This window comes from Bombina bombina, chromosome 6 (genome assembly GCF_027579735.1).
Source record: "Bombina bombina isolate aBomBom1 chromosome 6, aBomBom1.pri, whole genome shotgun sequence".
Classification (NCBI taxonomy): Eukaryota; Metazoa; Chordata; class Amphibia; order Anura; family Bombinatoridae; genus Bombina; species Bombina bombina.
In genome coordinates, this window is record NC_069504.1 from 239,228,875 (window position 1) to 239,243,346 (window position 14,472).

The 14,472-nt window shown below is 43.6% G+C and overlaps 1 protein-coding gene across 3 annotated transcripts in view; it reads left to right on the forward strand.

Annotated features, from left to right (window-relative positions):
• The window catches only part of OSBPL8 (oxysterol binding protein like 8), a 760,079-nt gene that overhangs the window by 62,085 nt on the left and 683,522 nt on the right, over nucleotides 1-14,472 (forward strand). For 2 of the 3 annotated variants that reach the window (XM_053716764.1, XM_053716765.1), the window contains exon 2: nucleotides 11,679-11,737. The exons of the other annotated variant lie outside the window; for it this stretch is intronic. The gene's annotated coding sequence lies outside the window, so the exon portion shown is untranslated. The remainder of the gene's footprint in view (nucleotides 1-11,678; nucleotides 11,738-14,472) is intronic. 3 annotated transcript variants of the gene reach the window in all.

Consider the following 14,472-nt stretch of genomic DNA (forward strand, 5'->3'; position numbering starts at 1 on the left):
TGCTTGGCTATTCGTTAAACTGAATTGTGGGTGTGGTGAGGGGTGTATTTATAGGCATTTTGAGGTTTGGGAAACTTTGCCCCTCCTGGTAGGATTGTATATCCTATATGTCACTAGCTCATGGACTCTTGCCAATATGAAAGAAATTAATTTATCTTGTAAATTCTTACATAAATTATGTTTTTTTTTTTGTTTTTTTTTTATCTAAACCCACTAACTGTGTATACTGTGAGGAGGTTCTGGGGGAACCGCCGTTACAACTCTGTTCCACATGTTATGACAATATTACTACTTCCAAAAAGAATAAGGTATTTAGTGCAACTGAGCTGTCCACCTCTGAGGGTTTTCTGTCCCGTGAAGTGCGTTTCCTACAAGCATCTCCGATTGCACAAGCAGTTCCCCAGGGCACTACTAACCCTCCCGCTGGAGGGGCCCTTTGGCCTCCAGATTTCGCCGATCAATTGCAGACAGCGGTCTCTGCGGCCATAAATAAGATGCCTCGTCCTACTAAGCGGAAGGCACGGCACAGCTATCCGTCTCAGGGATCTTCAACTCCGCTGGATATCTCAAACAGTTTATCCGCGGAGGAGGGCAATTCTGACTTATCGGAAGATGTCGCTTCTGATGCGGAGTCGGCTACTTCTAGGCCTCCGTCCACGGAGGAACCAGATTTCAAATTTAAAACGGAGCATTTGAGATTCCTACTGAAGGAAGTGCTTGCTTCGCTGGAGGTTCCGGACCCGAAGCTACCGGAGGAACCTTCGATCCCTAAATTGGATAGGGTTTGAGTACACGGTAGTGCCCCAGGCCTTCCCGGTTCCTATCAAAATGGTGAACATTGTTAAAAATGAATGGAAGAAACTAGGTTCGCCCTATTCTACCTCGTATTCTTTTAGGAAGCTTTTCTCCATTCCGGGTGCGCAGCTTGAACTGTGGGGAACCGTCCCTAAGGTGGATGGTGCTATTTCCACGCTCGCTAAGAGAACGACCATTCCACTTGAGGATAGCTCCTCTTTCAAGTAACCCATGGATAAAAAGATGGAGTCTAAGTTGCGGAAGATGTTCCAACTGACGGGGTTCATTTACCTACCGGCGGCGGTGGCTGGTGCTGGTACCTAATTGGTGTGACGCACTAGCAGCAATGGTTGAGGTGGAGACCCCCCTCAAGGAGATTTTGGATCGAATCAAAACCTTAACGGTAGTGCATTCATTAATTTATGATGCTAACATGCAGATTATTCGCCTGAATGCTAAGATGTCAGGATTTGCTGTTTTAGCTCTCAGGGCTCTGTGGCTAAAATCATGGTCTGCAGACATGACATCGAAGTCTTGCTTACTTTTCCCACCATTCAAGGGGAAAGTTTTGTTTGGCCCGGGCCTGGATTCTATTATATCTACAGTCACGGGTGGCAAGGGCGCCTTCTTACCTCAGGATAAAAAAGGCAAACCTAAGGAATCTACTTTTCGTCCCTTTCGTGCAGACAAGTCTCAGCGCCAGCAATCTTTCGCAAAATCTGAGCAATCCAAGGGATCTTGGAAGCCAGCTAACTTTTGGAATAAGTCCAAGCAGAACAAGAAGCCCACCGAGTCAAAGTCGGCATGAAGGAGCGCCCCCGACCCGTCCTTGGACCAGGTAGGGGGGCAGACTATCTTTTTGCGGGGGCCTGGAGGGGAGATGTTGCAGACCCTTGGGTCCTGGAGGTCGTCGCCCAGGGGTACAGGATAGGCTTTGTCGTATCCGCCCAGAGGCAGGTTCCTCCTGTCAAACATCTCTTCAAAACCAGAAAAGAGAGAAGCCTTCCTGGGATATGTGAGGTATCTCTCATCTCTCGGGGCTAATCGTCCCAGTTCCTCATGCATAAAGAGGTGTCTGGTATTATTCAAACCTTTTCGTGGTCCCAAAGAAGGAGGGTACGTTTCGTCCAATTCTGGACCTAAAGGCCCTAAACAAGTTTTTGTCAGTTCAGTCGTTCAAGATGGAGACGATCAGGTCAATTCTGCCCCTGGTTCAAGAGGGGCAATTCATGACAACTATAGACCTGAAGGATGCTTACCTTCATGTTCGAATCCACAAGGATCATTTAAAATTTCTAAGAATCGCCTTCCTTGACCAGCACTTCCAGTTTGTGGCCGTTCCGTTTGGTCTGGCGACGGCCCCAAGAGTCTTTACAAAGGTTCTGGGAGCTCTTTTCGCAGTAGCGAGAGCCAGAGGAATTGCAATGGCTCCTCATCTGGACGATATCCTGGTCTAGGCTCCATCCTACAGTCTGGTGGAGGATCATTCAAGAGCTCTTCTACTTTGATCCCATGGGTGGAAGATTAACGAAGGGAAGAGTTAATTAGTCCCCAGTAACAGGGTGGAGTTCTTGGGTACGATAATAGATTATTCTGCGATATTTCTGACAGACCAGAGATGTTGCAAGCTGACGTCAAACTGTCCAGCCCTGCAGACATTTTCCAGGACATCTGTGTCCAGATGTATGGAGGTAATTGGGCTCATGGTATCCAGCATAGATGTCATTCCATTTGCCAGGTTTCATTTCACACCTCTGCAGCTGTGCATGTTGAGACAATGGAATTGCGATCATTCAGACTTGTCCTAACAGATATCTCTGGATAGACCGGTTGAGTCCCTGTCTTGGTGGACCCGACCGGGCCAGTTGTCCCAGGGGACTTCTTTCCTGAGACCATCCTGGGAGATTGTAACCATAGATGCGAGTCTATCAGGTTGGGGAGCCGTTTGGGGTGCCAGAAGGGCACAAGGCAGATGGAATCGCGCCTACCTATAAACATTCTGGAGCTTCAAGTATTTTTCAACGCTCTGAAGGCTTATCCCCCTCTGGGGTCATCCCAATTCATCAGATTTCAATCGGACAACATCACCTTGGTGACTTATATAAACCACCAGGGGGGATGAGAAGCTCCCTAGCAATGAGGGAAGTATCTTGAATTCTGGAATGGGCAGAGACTAGCAATTGTTCACTCTCAACGATCCACATTCTGGGTGTGGACAACTGGGAAGCGGATTTTCTGAACAGACGTTTCATCCAGGGGAATGGTCTCTCCACCCCGAGATGTTTGCGGACATCTGCAACAGATGGGGGACGCCGGAAATAGAGCTCATGGCGTCCAGACTCAATTGCAAGCTACCCAGATACGGGTCGCGGTCCAGGGATCCCCAGATGGAACTGATAGACGCGTTGGGACTTCAACCTAATCTATATTTCCACCATTGACTCTTCGAACTCAAGTGGTGGCCCGCATAAAACAGGAGCAAGCTTCTGCTATTTTGATTGCTCCGTCGTGGCTGCGGAGGACGGGGTTTGCGGATCTAGTGGTGATGTCGTCTTATCCGCCGTGGAGTTTGTTGTCGCAAGGACCTGCTGTTTCAAGGTCCTTTTCTTCATTAAAATTTCGATTCTCTGAGGCTGACTGCGTGGGGATTGAACGCCTAGTCTTAGCCAAGAGAGGTTTTTCAGAGAGAATGATCGACACTCTCGTCCAGGCCAGGAAGCCGGTCACTAGACTCATCTACAACAAGGTGTGGAGGACCTACTTGTCCTGGTGTTAGGAATGAGGATACCCTTGGCACAAGGTCAAGGTATTCAAGATTTTGGCTTTTCTCCAGGATGTTCTGGATAAATTGCCGCCAGTTCCCTAAGGGGACAGATCTCGGTTTTATCTGTACTGTTGCACAAGATGCTTGCGGAGCTTCCCGATATTCAGTCCTTTGTTCAGGCTCTGGTTAGGATTAGACCGATTTTCAGGAATCCGGTTCCTCCCTGGAGCTTAAATTTGGTGCTTAAGATCTTGCAGAGGGATCCGTTTGAGCCTATGCATGTTTTGAACATTAAGATTCTCTCATGGAAGGTCCTGTTGTTATTGGCTATTGCTTCGGCACGCAGTCTCTCTTGAGTTGGAGGCCTTACAATTTGAGCCTGCTTACTTGATTTTTCATGCTCACAAAACCGTTCTGCGAACTGGTTTGGAATTTCTTCCCAAGGTAGTGTCGAGTCGTAACATTAACCAGGAAATAGTGGTTCCTTCCTTGTGTCCTACCCCATCCTCTTCAAAGGAGAGGTTACTTCATAATCTGGATGTGGTTCAGGCCATGAAGTTTTATCTTCAATCCACGAAGGAGTTCAGACAGACGTCATCCTTATTCGTTGTGTATTCTGGAAGGCGCAGGGGGCAGAGGGCCTCTACAACTTCTCTATACTTTTGGTTGAGGAGTATGATCCGTCTGGCTTATGAGACAGCGGGACACAAGCCCCCACAGAGGATTATGGCTCACTCGACTAGAGCTTTGGCCTCTTCTTTGGCCTTTAAGAATGAGGCTTCTATGGAGCAGATTTGAAAACCTGGTCATCCTTACATATTTTTGCAAAATTTTACAAATTTGACATTTTTGCTTCTAACTAATGTTACCTCTAAGTCCGAACTTCTGGTGCTTCCTTACAAGGGTAAGACCTTGTTTGGACCTGGTCTGGCAGAAATAATTTCTGATATTACAGGTGGAAAAGGGTCTTTTCTGCCGCAAGACAAGAAAAAAAGACTCAAAGGACGTCAAAGTAATTTTCGTTCCTTCAAAAGTCTTCCTCTCCCTCTTCCAAGCAGGAGCAGTCCAAGTCTTCTTGGATGCCCAATCAGTCTTGGAATAAGGGGAAACAATTAAAGAAACCCTCCATTTGAGTCTAAGTCAGCATGAAGGGCCGCCCCCCGGTCTGGGATCGGATCAAGTGGGGGGGGGGCACTGGGCAGACTTCCCTTTTTTGTCGAGCGTGGAGATGAGATGTCCCAGATCCTTGGGCTGTGGACATAGTATTCCACCTCTAAAAAATTATCTGTTGACCAGGTAAAAAGAGAGGCCTTCTTAAGCTGTGTTCAGGACCTTTCCTCCCTGGGAGTGATTGTTTCAGTTCCAGTAAGGGAACAGGGTCTAGGATTCTATTCAGATTTGCTTGTGGTGCCCCAAAAAAGAGGGAACATTTCGACCCATTTTAGACCTAAAATGCCTCAACAAGTTTCTCAGGGTGCCGTCCTTCTGAATGGAAACCATTCGTTCCATTCTTTCTTTGGTCCAAGAGGGTCAGTTCATGACGACCATAGAACTGAAGGACGCTTATCTTCAAGTTCCCATCAACATGGATCATCACATATTCCTGAGATTTGCCTTTCTAGACAAACACTTTTAGTTTGTGGCTCTTCCGTTTGGCCTTGCCACATCTCCCAGAATTTTCTCAAAGGTTCTGGGGGCTCTCTGGGCAGTGATCAGGATTTGGGGAATTGCAGTGGTGCTATTCCTGGATGACATATTGGTTCAGGTGCCATCTTTTCAACAAGCAAACTCTAATACCGAGATCTTGTTGTCTTCTATGTTTCCACGGTTGGAAAGGGAATCTGGAAAGGTCAGAAAATCCAGAATTCTCTCCTCTTGCCTCTCACTACAGTCTCTTTGCTTGATTCCATTTGAGAGCTCTCCAATTATGCATGCTCAGACAATGGAACAGAGACCATTCGGATCTGTCTCAGAGGATAGATTTAGACCAGTCGCCAAGAGTCTCTCTCCCGTGGTGGCTTTCTCAGGACCCATGCTTCCGGAGACCTTCCTGGGTGATTGTGACCACGGACAGCAGCCTGCTAGGCTGGGGAGCAGTCTGGGACTCGTTAAAGGTGCAGGGACTATGAACTCGGGAGGAGTCTGCTCTCCCCATAAACATCTTGGAATTGAGAGTGATTTACAATGCTCTGATGACTTGGCCTCAATTATCCTTAGGACGGTGTCTCAGGTCTCAGTCGGACAACATCACCTCAGTGGCTTATATCAACCACCAGGGAGGAAATCGGAGTACCTTAGCCATGAAGGAGGTGGCATAGATTATTCACTGGGCAGAAGCTCACAAATGTTGTCCATCTGCCATCCACATTCCTGGAGTGGACAACTGGGAAGTGGATTTCCTGAGCAGAAAGACATTTCATATTGGGGAGTGGGCTCTCCATCCAGAGGTGTTCTCCAGGTTAACCCTCAAATGGGGGGTCCCATAGTTGGATCTGATGGCATCTCAGCCGAACGCCAAGCTTCCAAGGTACGGTTCAAGTTCAAGAGATCCTCAGGCCGCTCTGATAGATGCTCTGGCCGTTCCTTGGGATTTTGGTCTAACATACCTGTTTCCTCAGTTTGCGCTCCTTCCACAAGTTATTGCTCATATCAAACAGGAGAGAGCATCAGTAATTCTAATAGCTCCTGCATGACCTTGCAGAATCTGGTATGCAGACCTAGTGAAGATTTCATCTCGGCCACCTTGGAGGTTGCCTCTGAGGAAGGACCTTCTAACTAGTGGTCCATTCCTCCATCCAAATCTCGTTTCTCTGAAGCTGACTGCTTGGAGATTGACCGCATAGTTCTGTCTAAGCGTGGATTTTCTGAGTCAGTCATTGAGACCATGATCCAGGCTCACAAGCCTGTTACTTGAAAAATCTGCCATAAGGTATGGCATAAATAGTCAGAATGGTCAGAATTCCTAGAATTTTGTCTTTTCTCCAGCACGGTCTGGAGAAAGGGTTTGTCAGTTCTCTGAAAGGTCAGATTTCTGCATTATCTATTTTGTTAGACAAGCTTCTGGTTGATGTGCCAGATGTTCAATCTTTTTGTCAGGCCCTGGTCAGAATCAGGCCTGTGTTTAAACATTTTGCTCCTCCTTGGAGCCTTAATCTTGTTCTTAAAGTTTTGCAGCAGGCTCAGTTTGAGCCAATGCATTCCAAAGATATGAAGTTGCTATCTTGGAAGTTTTTTTCTTTTCTTATTGCTATCTCTTCTGCTCGGAGAGTTTCTAAAATCTCGGCTTTGCAGTGTGATTCACCTTACCTTATCTTTCATGCGGATAGGGCGGTTCTTTGTACTAAAATGGGGTTTCTTCCTAAAGTGGTTTCGGATAGAAATATTAATCAGGAAATAGTTGTTCCTTCTCTCTGTCCCAATCCTTCTTCTCATAAAGAATGTCTGTTGCACAACTTGGATGTTGTGTGTGCTCTAAAATTCTACCTACAGGCGATTAAGGATTTTCGCCAGTCTTCTGCCCTGTTTGTTTGTTTCTCAGGAAAGTGTAAGGGTCAGAAGGCTACTGCTACTTCTCTTTCCCTCCGGTTGAGAAGTATAATTTGTTTTGCTTATGAGACTGCTGGACAGTAGCCTCCTGAGAGAATTGCAGCTCATTCCACTAGGGCTGTCTCTTCTTCTTAGGATTTAAAAAATGAAGCTTCTGCGGAACAGATTTGCAAGGCTGCAACTTGGTCCTCTCTACATACTTTTCTCTTGTAAGGTGTATCCAGTCCACGGGTTCATCCATTACTTGTGGGATATTCTCCTTCCCAACAGGAAGTTGCAAGAGGACACCCACAGCAGAGCTGTCTATATAGCTCCTCCCCTAACTGCCACTCCCAGTCATTCTCTTGCAACTCTCGACAAGAAAGGAAGTATCAAGAGATATGTGGAGCAGCCTCTTGAAAGAATTACAGCTCATTACACTAGAGCGGTAGCTTCCACATGGGCTTTTAAAAATGAGGCCTCTGTTGAACAGATTTGTAAGGCGGCGACTTGGTCTTCGCTTCATACTTTTTCTAAATTCTACAAATTTGATACTTTTGCTTCCTCGGAGGCTATTTTTGCGAGAAAGGTCTTGCAGGCAGTGGTGCCTTTCGTTTAAGTTCCTGCCTTGTCCCTCCCTTCATCCGTGTCCTAAAGCTTTGGTATTGGTATCCCACAAGTAATGGATGAACCCGTGGACTGGATACACCTTACAAGAGAAAACAAAATTTATGCTTCCCTGATAAATTTCTTTCTCTTGTGGTGTATCCAGTCCACGTCCCGCCCTGTCACTTTAAGGCAGGTGTTTTTTATTTTTAAACTACAGTCACCACTGCACCCTATAGTTTCTCCTTTTTTTCTTGCTTGTCTTCGGTCGAATGACTGGGAGTGGCAGTTAGGGGAGGAGCTATATAGACAGCTCTGCTGTGGGTGTCCTCTTGCAACTTCCTGTTGGGAAGGAGAATATCCCACAAGTAATGGATGAACCCGTGGACTGGATACACCACAAGAGAAAGAAATTTATCAGGTAAGCATAAATTTTGTTTTTCAAAATTTTCTCAATTTGATACTTTTGCCTCTTTTGGGAGACAGGTTCTTCAAGAGGTGGTGCCTTCTGTTTAGGTCTGCCTGTCTTGTTCTCCCTCCCTGTTCATTCTGTGTCCTCTAGCTTGGGTATTGGTTCCCACTAGTAATTGAATGACGTTGTGGACTCTCCATATCTTAGGAAACTAAACAAAATGTATGCTTACCTGATAAATGTATTTCTTTCCGGATATGGAGAGACCACAACCCCACCCTTTATTAAGACAGTTATATTTGACTACACCTCAGGCACCTCTACACCTTTGCGTTATTCAATTTCCATTTCCTTTCGGTTGAATGACTGGGGATTATGGGTAGAGGAGTGACACTTAACAGCTTTGCTGTGGTGCTCTTTGCCTCCTCCTGCTGGCCAGGATTGATATTCCCACTAGTAATTGAATGACGTTGTGGACTCTCCATATCCGGAAAGAAAGAAATTAACAGGTAAGCATATTTTTTTTTTTTTTTTTTTTTTTTTAATTTTTTCATCATATTTTATAAAAATGTTTTATAGTAAATTATGTGATAGGATGAAAATAATGGTATCTTTAGAAAGCCCATTTAATGGTGAGAATAACGGTATATAATATGTGAGGGTACAGTAAATGAGTAAGAGGAAAATTACAGCTAAACACAAACACCGCAGAAATGTAAAAACAGCCCTGGTCTTTAACGGTAAGAAAATTGAAAAATGGTCTGGTCACTAAGGGGTTAATATTATTGCATTTGGTGGTGAAACAGTGGTATGAAACATACCAAAATGGGCCTAGATACCTTGGGTTGTCTACTAAAAAAACAATATATAGTTTGGTTCGTTAAATAAAACAAAAAACAAACACAACTGTATTTCTGTTTAAGTGATTGTTAACAAAAATGCTAAAATTTTTTTTGTATATTGGGCAAGTTTTTCTCTGAAATTCCCGGTAGTAAAGGGGTGAAGCCACACAAAGTGTTACTATGATATAACAGGTTATAACTTTTAATTTTTTTTTATTTAACTCTGCTTGGGTTAATAGGAGAAGCAGTTTTTCCAGGGGTTGCTGCAGATCTTCACAGAACAAAACCATTGGAAACCTGTTCTCTTCTTGAAAATGCCCTATTGGCTGCGTGGCTTCCAATGAATGTTGTCAAATGTGTTATGTGACACTGTGAGGGGTCTAGCCTTTAGTATGTGTATGTGATCTTAGGAAGCTACTGAGGGACACTTTTTTTTTTTTGTTGCTGCATTTTAAATGTTAGTTTTTTTTTTTCTAAGGTATGTTCCTTTTATGGAGAAAAAACATGTTTTTATGCTTGTTAGCAGTATCAGTGTCCTATATTAAAGCAGAGAGAGTTCTGCCAATGAGCAGTTAATCCTTAAGGCCTGGATTCAAAATCAAAATAGCCTTTAAAAAATAAACAACCTTTTTTTTTTTTTTTTTTGTGAAAACATTTTTTAAATCATGTTCTTTCGTGGGGCGGAGCTAACCAGCAAGCTGAGAGGACGTGATTAACAAGAGCTCCTAGTACATAATATAGTAATACATATTTTAAACTAAGTTCTAACAGCCAAAGAACTGACTATCCAGCTTTGTGGGATACCACATATGGCCAAGAAGTGGTGGGTCAAATCTCGGGCGCTTTTGTGCAAGTTTAGAGTGGCCCGACTTTCAGGACCGGACTGAAATTGGGAAACACTGGGGATGCGGCCTACCCCGGGCCGGAGGACATACAATTAAATGATAACATTATCGGGAAGCAAATCCCTGCCGCCCGACCAGATAAGACACGCCAGGTGGCCCTAAAGATTAACTACAGCATACTGCTGAAGCTAAATGATAGGTGTTCAGCAGTTGCGGCTGGGAGCACGTTGGGGCCTTTTGAGAACCGAAACGAAGATGGCGGATCACCGCATGGCTATCCTGGCTCTCCTTGAAAATTACGGCCACCAGCTGATGAGCCGGCTGGATCGGCTTATACAAATTAGCAGAGCGCGCAGTCCGGATCGAGCTGGGGTCGGGTGTCTGGAGCGAGAGACCGCGGCTTCTGATTTAGGTGAGATCACCCCCCCGGAGACTCCCGCCAGCCATTTTCCCTCAGGAATAGCCCCCCGCCTAGAAGCTGCCCCAGCCTATAACAGGGGTAATTGCCCACCGCATGTTTCTGCCCAGAGAGGGGAGATTGACCCACATGTGCCAGAAGGAACCCGGGACTGCCCGATAGACCTAACAGCTGCGAGGGCCATCGATGACAGGACTCTTGACCGGGGAAGCGTGTGGCCCGGGCTGCTGGTTGTTCGGGCGTCACTTCGTCTAGACAGTGGACCCCACACTCCACGCTGTTCCGGTGGCCTGCAATGTAGTTGCTCCTTGAAGACACCATGTGTGCAGGGTATACAGGTTCATAGGGACTGCTGGGGGAACATGCCTCACCAGAATAAGTCTTACAGGAAGACAGGTGTGGGGTGACTCTTCATGTCTGTTGTGGGGCTATATATCATCACTCTGGTACCGCTGTTATGCCCCTGCACAACCTACATGGTGACTCTTTATTTTTTTTCCCTCTCCTACTTCATGACGGCACTGATGCCTGAGACATTATTAACCCTGTTTAGGAGAACAACCGCAGAACTTTAGATGCACCCTCTCTGCTGTGGGTACACATGCCACTTGTCGCCTGAGGACATGCTGACCAATACCCAGTTGGCAATTTGTTTTTTAATACAAGCAGGGGGATCACAGCGCATATAACACCAACCTGTTTGCTTAAGTGCACTACTGCCTGTAATTTAGTACGGGGTCTAGGGACTCTATATTCAAGATGAACACTGTATGAGAATATGTTGATTTTGGGACTAAGCTTACTCATGTTCTATAATGCACAGTTCCACATAGGCTTGTAGCACCTGCTTAATGGATATTATAGCCTAGTTAGATCTTAGAATGTTTTACATATTTATACAACCTTACTGGTTACTGTGAAACTCTATCATGCATGACAAACCTGTAATAACTGTTGATCTGTAGAGCTACATTGGTGCCCTCTTATACTTCACTGTTCTGGTATAGTGTGTTCATTCCATAATCTGTATTTATCTGACTTACACTGAAACTGCAAATTTCACTATTATCTTCATTGACATGTCCTCAACCACTTTATTCAATTTGTGGGCCCTTGATTGGCCCTGTCTGTCTGAGGACTAAGCGAACCTATAAGATTTAAAAACTGAGGTGCCCAAAATGCCATGTCATGTCAGTATAACGTATGTTGTGGAATGTACCCTGTTGATGAGACTGTTGTATTTATGCTATTTTAACCTCAATAAAATAAAAATTTAAAAAAAAAAAAAAAAAAAAAAAAATCATGTTCTTTCATATGTATGATAAAAACATTTTCAGCTTTCATTTGGGTTCACATGAGTAATGTGTATCTAAACTTGTATACCTAAAGGGAAACTCTGTAATCTGAGCTGACAGGCTGATTATACAAAGCTTGGTAAGACAAACTGCCACTTTCCTTTTTCTCTTGGCAGCCTTACAAACCGGAGGCGATATTACTGAGATGACTGTCAGGCGTCCTCGATAGTAAAAGGTGAGTATAATGTCAATATGCCTTTTTATTTTGCAAGAACTTAAAGGTATGTTTAGGCAATATCTATCTCTATCTAGCTATCTATTATCCCCTTGACCTATTTAATGGGCACACTACCTAGCTGATTTTACTGATCGCTATCTATCATATTTCCACCTTTATGGAGGAAGTAAAGAAAAAAATCAGTTCAATGTCCCTTTTAAAAAAGCTGCTTAGACATTTTCTAGATCATAATATTCTTTGCATGTGAAAAGAAACCATAAAATAGATATTTGTAGACATAAACCGTTTGGCAATGTATATTTTTGTGATCTTTGCAAAATATTGCTTTTATCCTTGTATCTCTGCAAAAATAAAACACCTTTACTCTTTTGTATATGGACTTTTTGCAGTACTGGAAAAATATCTCATTAGCAAATTTATTTGATAACTTTTTTGTTTTTAAGTTTATTATTTTTTTGCCAGAACAGGATGTACAAAGAGGATGTGTAGTCTTTTCAGAGAAAACCAAATGGGGAAGCGCCAGATTTAATTTATTTTTCCAAGAAATCTTGTGCATATTTTTATAGTATTGTAAATGTAAGTAAACATGTAAACATCTCTTAAAGCTGCAGTGTCTTAGTTTTATACATCTCCATTCTCGTGATATTTGTTCTTTCACATATTATCCTGTTGTTTGATGCTCCTGTAGGACTTAGGAAGTGGGATGTAAAAAAAAAAATAATCATTAAAAATAGCTTTTATTCAACACTATATTCCATTTTCTAATCCAGATCATGATACATTTCACCCAGGGCCGATGCTACCATAAGGCAGGTGTAGGTGATTGCTTTAGGATGCTGCTGTAGTTGGGGGGTGGAACAAAGTTGCACTGTGGAATGGCATAGAATTCAGTTCTGTTATAATCTAATAATTCCTTATTGGTAAGCAAATAAATTGGTTAGCATGTTCAATATTGTGGTTCTAAACTATTGTCCTGTGCTTTAATATTTACTGTCTGCAGTGGAAATCAGTTTCTTTGACTCAAAATTATGCACCATACTTTTACATACACATGTACACCCACACAGACTAATGAGGCCCTAATTGTTGTCTTAAAGGGACAGGGAACCCCAAAATGTTCTTTCATGATTCAGATAGAACATCAAAGTAAATTGGAAAGTTGTTTAAAATTATATTAAATGTGCTTCATTCTCTTGTTGTCCTTTGCTGAAGGAGCAGCAACGCACTACTGGCAGCTAGCTGAACACATCTAGTTAGCCAATCACAATAGACAAATCAGCAGCTAGCTCCTAGTAAGCTACCTCCAAAGGCTTGCAGTCACAGAGCCGAAACGCGTAGAAGACCACTAGCTCCAGCTCATAACTCGTAAACTAACTGGCCAGTTAACGTGAGCACCAGCGCTCCCAAGACCGCCCCACTGTGAGTAGTAGAACACTTACATCGGGCGATAGGAGAACCGCTTAATATCGATTACTTGTGAGAGGTGAGATTTGAATTCACAGCAAACAAGGAGACAAGCTTAAGGATTGGTTGCTGAGAAAACCTGCTACATTCGGTAAGAGTCCAAGGACGCTGCTACTACCTGAGCGAGCCCGGTCAAGCAGGATAAGAAAATTTCAACCATCTTAATATACATACGCCTTACGAATATGCAAGGGAAAAGAACCGTCTGACCAGAAGGATTATTCCAAAGGTATTTTCTTGCCTGAAATAAAGCCGTAATTGCTTTATCCTACCAAGTGAACAAGATATTTGAAAAAAGTCAATAGTTTAAACAGTTTAAAGGGATATCCATATAAAAGCTTTCTAACACTTACTCTTCAGTTACAATATTGCAGTATTTTAAAGCTCTGAAATTGTTGCCAAACTAAGTGAACAGTGCCATTATTGGATTAACAATTATAAATTAACACGCAAATTGTATTTCTCCAACATTGGTGTGTCCGGTCCACGGCGTCATCCTTACTTGTGGGAATATCTCTTCCCCAACAGGAAATGGCAAAGAGTCCCAGCAAAGCTGGCCATATAGTCCCTCCTAGGCTCCTCCCACCCCAGTCATTCTCTTTGCCGTTGCACAGGCAACATCTCCACGGAGATGGTTAAGAGTATGTGGTGTTTAGTTGTAGTTTTTTATTCTACTATCATGAGTTTGTTATTTTAAAATAGTGCTGGTATGTACTATTTACTCTGAAACAGAAAGAGATGAAGAATTCTGTTTGTGAGAGGAAGATGATTTTAGCAGACAGTAACTAAAATCCTTTGCTGTTTCCACATAGGACTGTTGTGATGAAGTAACTTCAGTTGGGGGAAACAGTTAGCAGACTTTTCTGCTTAAGGTACGACTAGCCATATTTCTAACAAGACTGTGTAATGCTGGAAGGCTGTCATTTCCCCTCATGGGGACCGGTAAGCCATTTTCTTAGTCTCAAGCAGAATAAAGGGCTTAATATGGGCTATAAAACTGGTAGACACTTTTATGGGCAAAATCGATTGCTTTATTTGGGCATTTTATACATGTTTATGCTGGTATTTCACATTTATAAACGTGGGGAACGTTTTTTAACGTCAGGCACTATGTTAGACACCTTTTCCAGCCAGGAAGGGCCTTCCCAGTTGTAGGCTGAGCCTCATTTTCGCGCCATTACTGCGCAGTTGTTTTTGAGAGCAAGACATGCAGATGCATATGTGAGGACCTGAAAATAGTTGGAAAAGTTCCTAGAAGGCGTCATTTG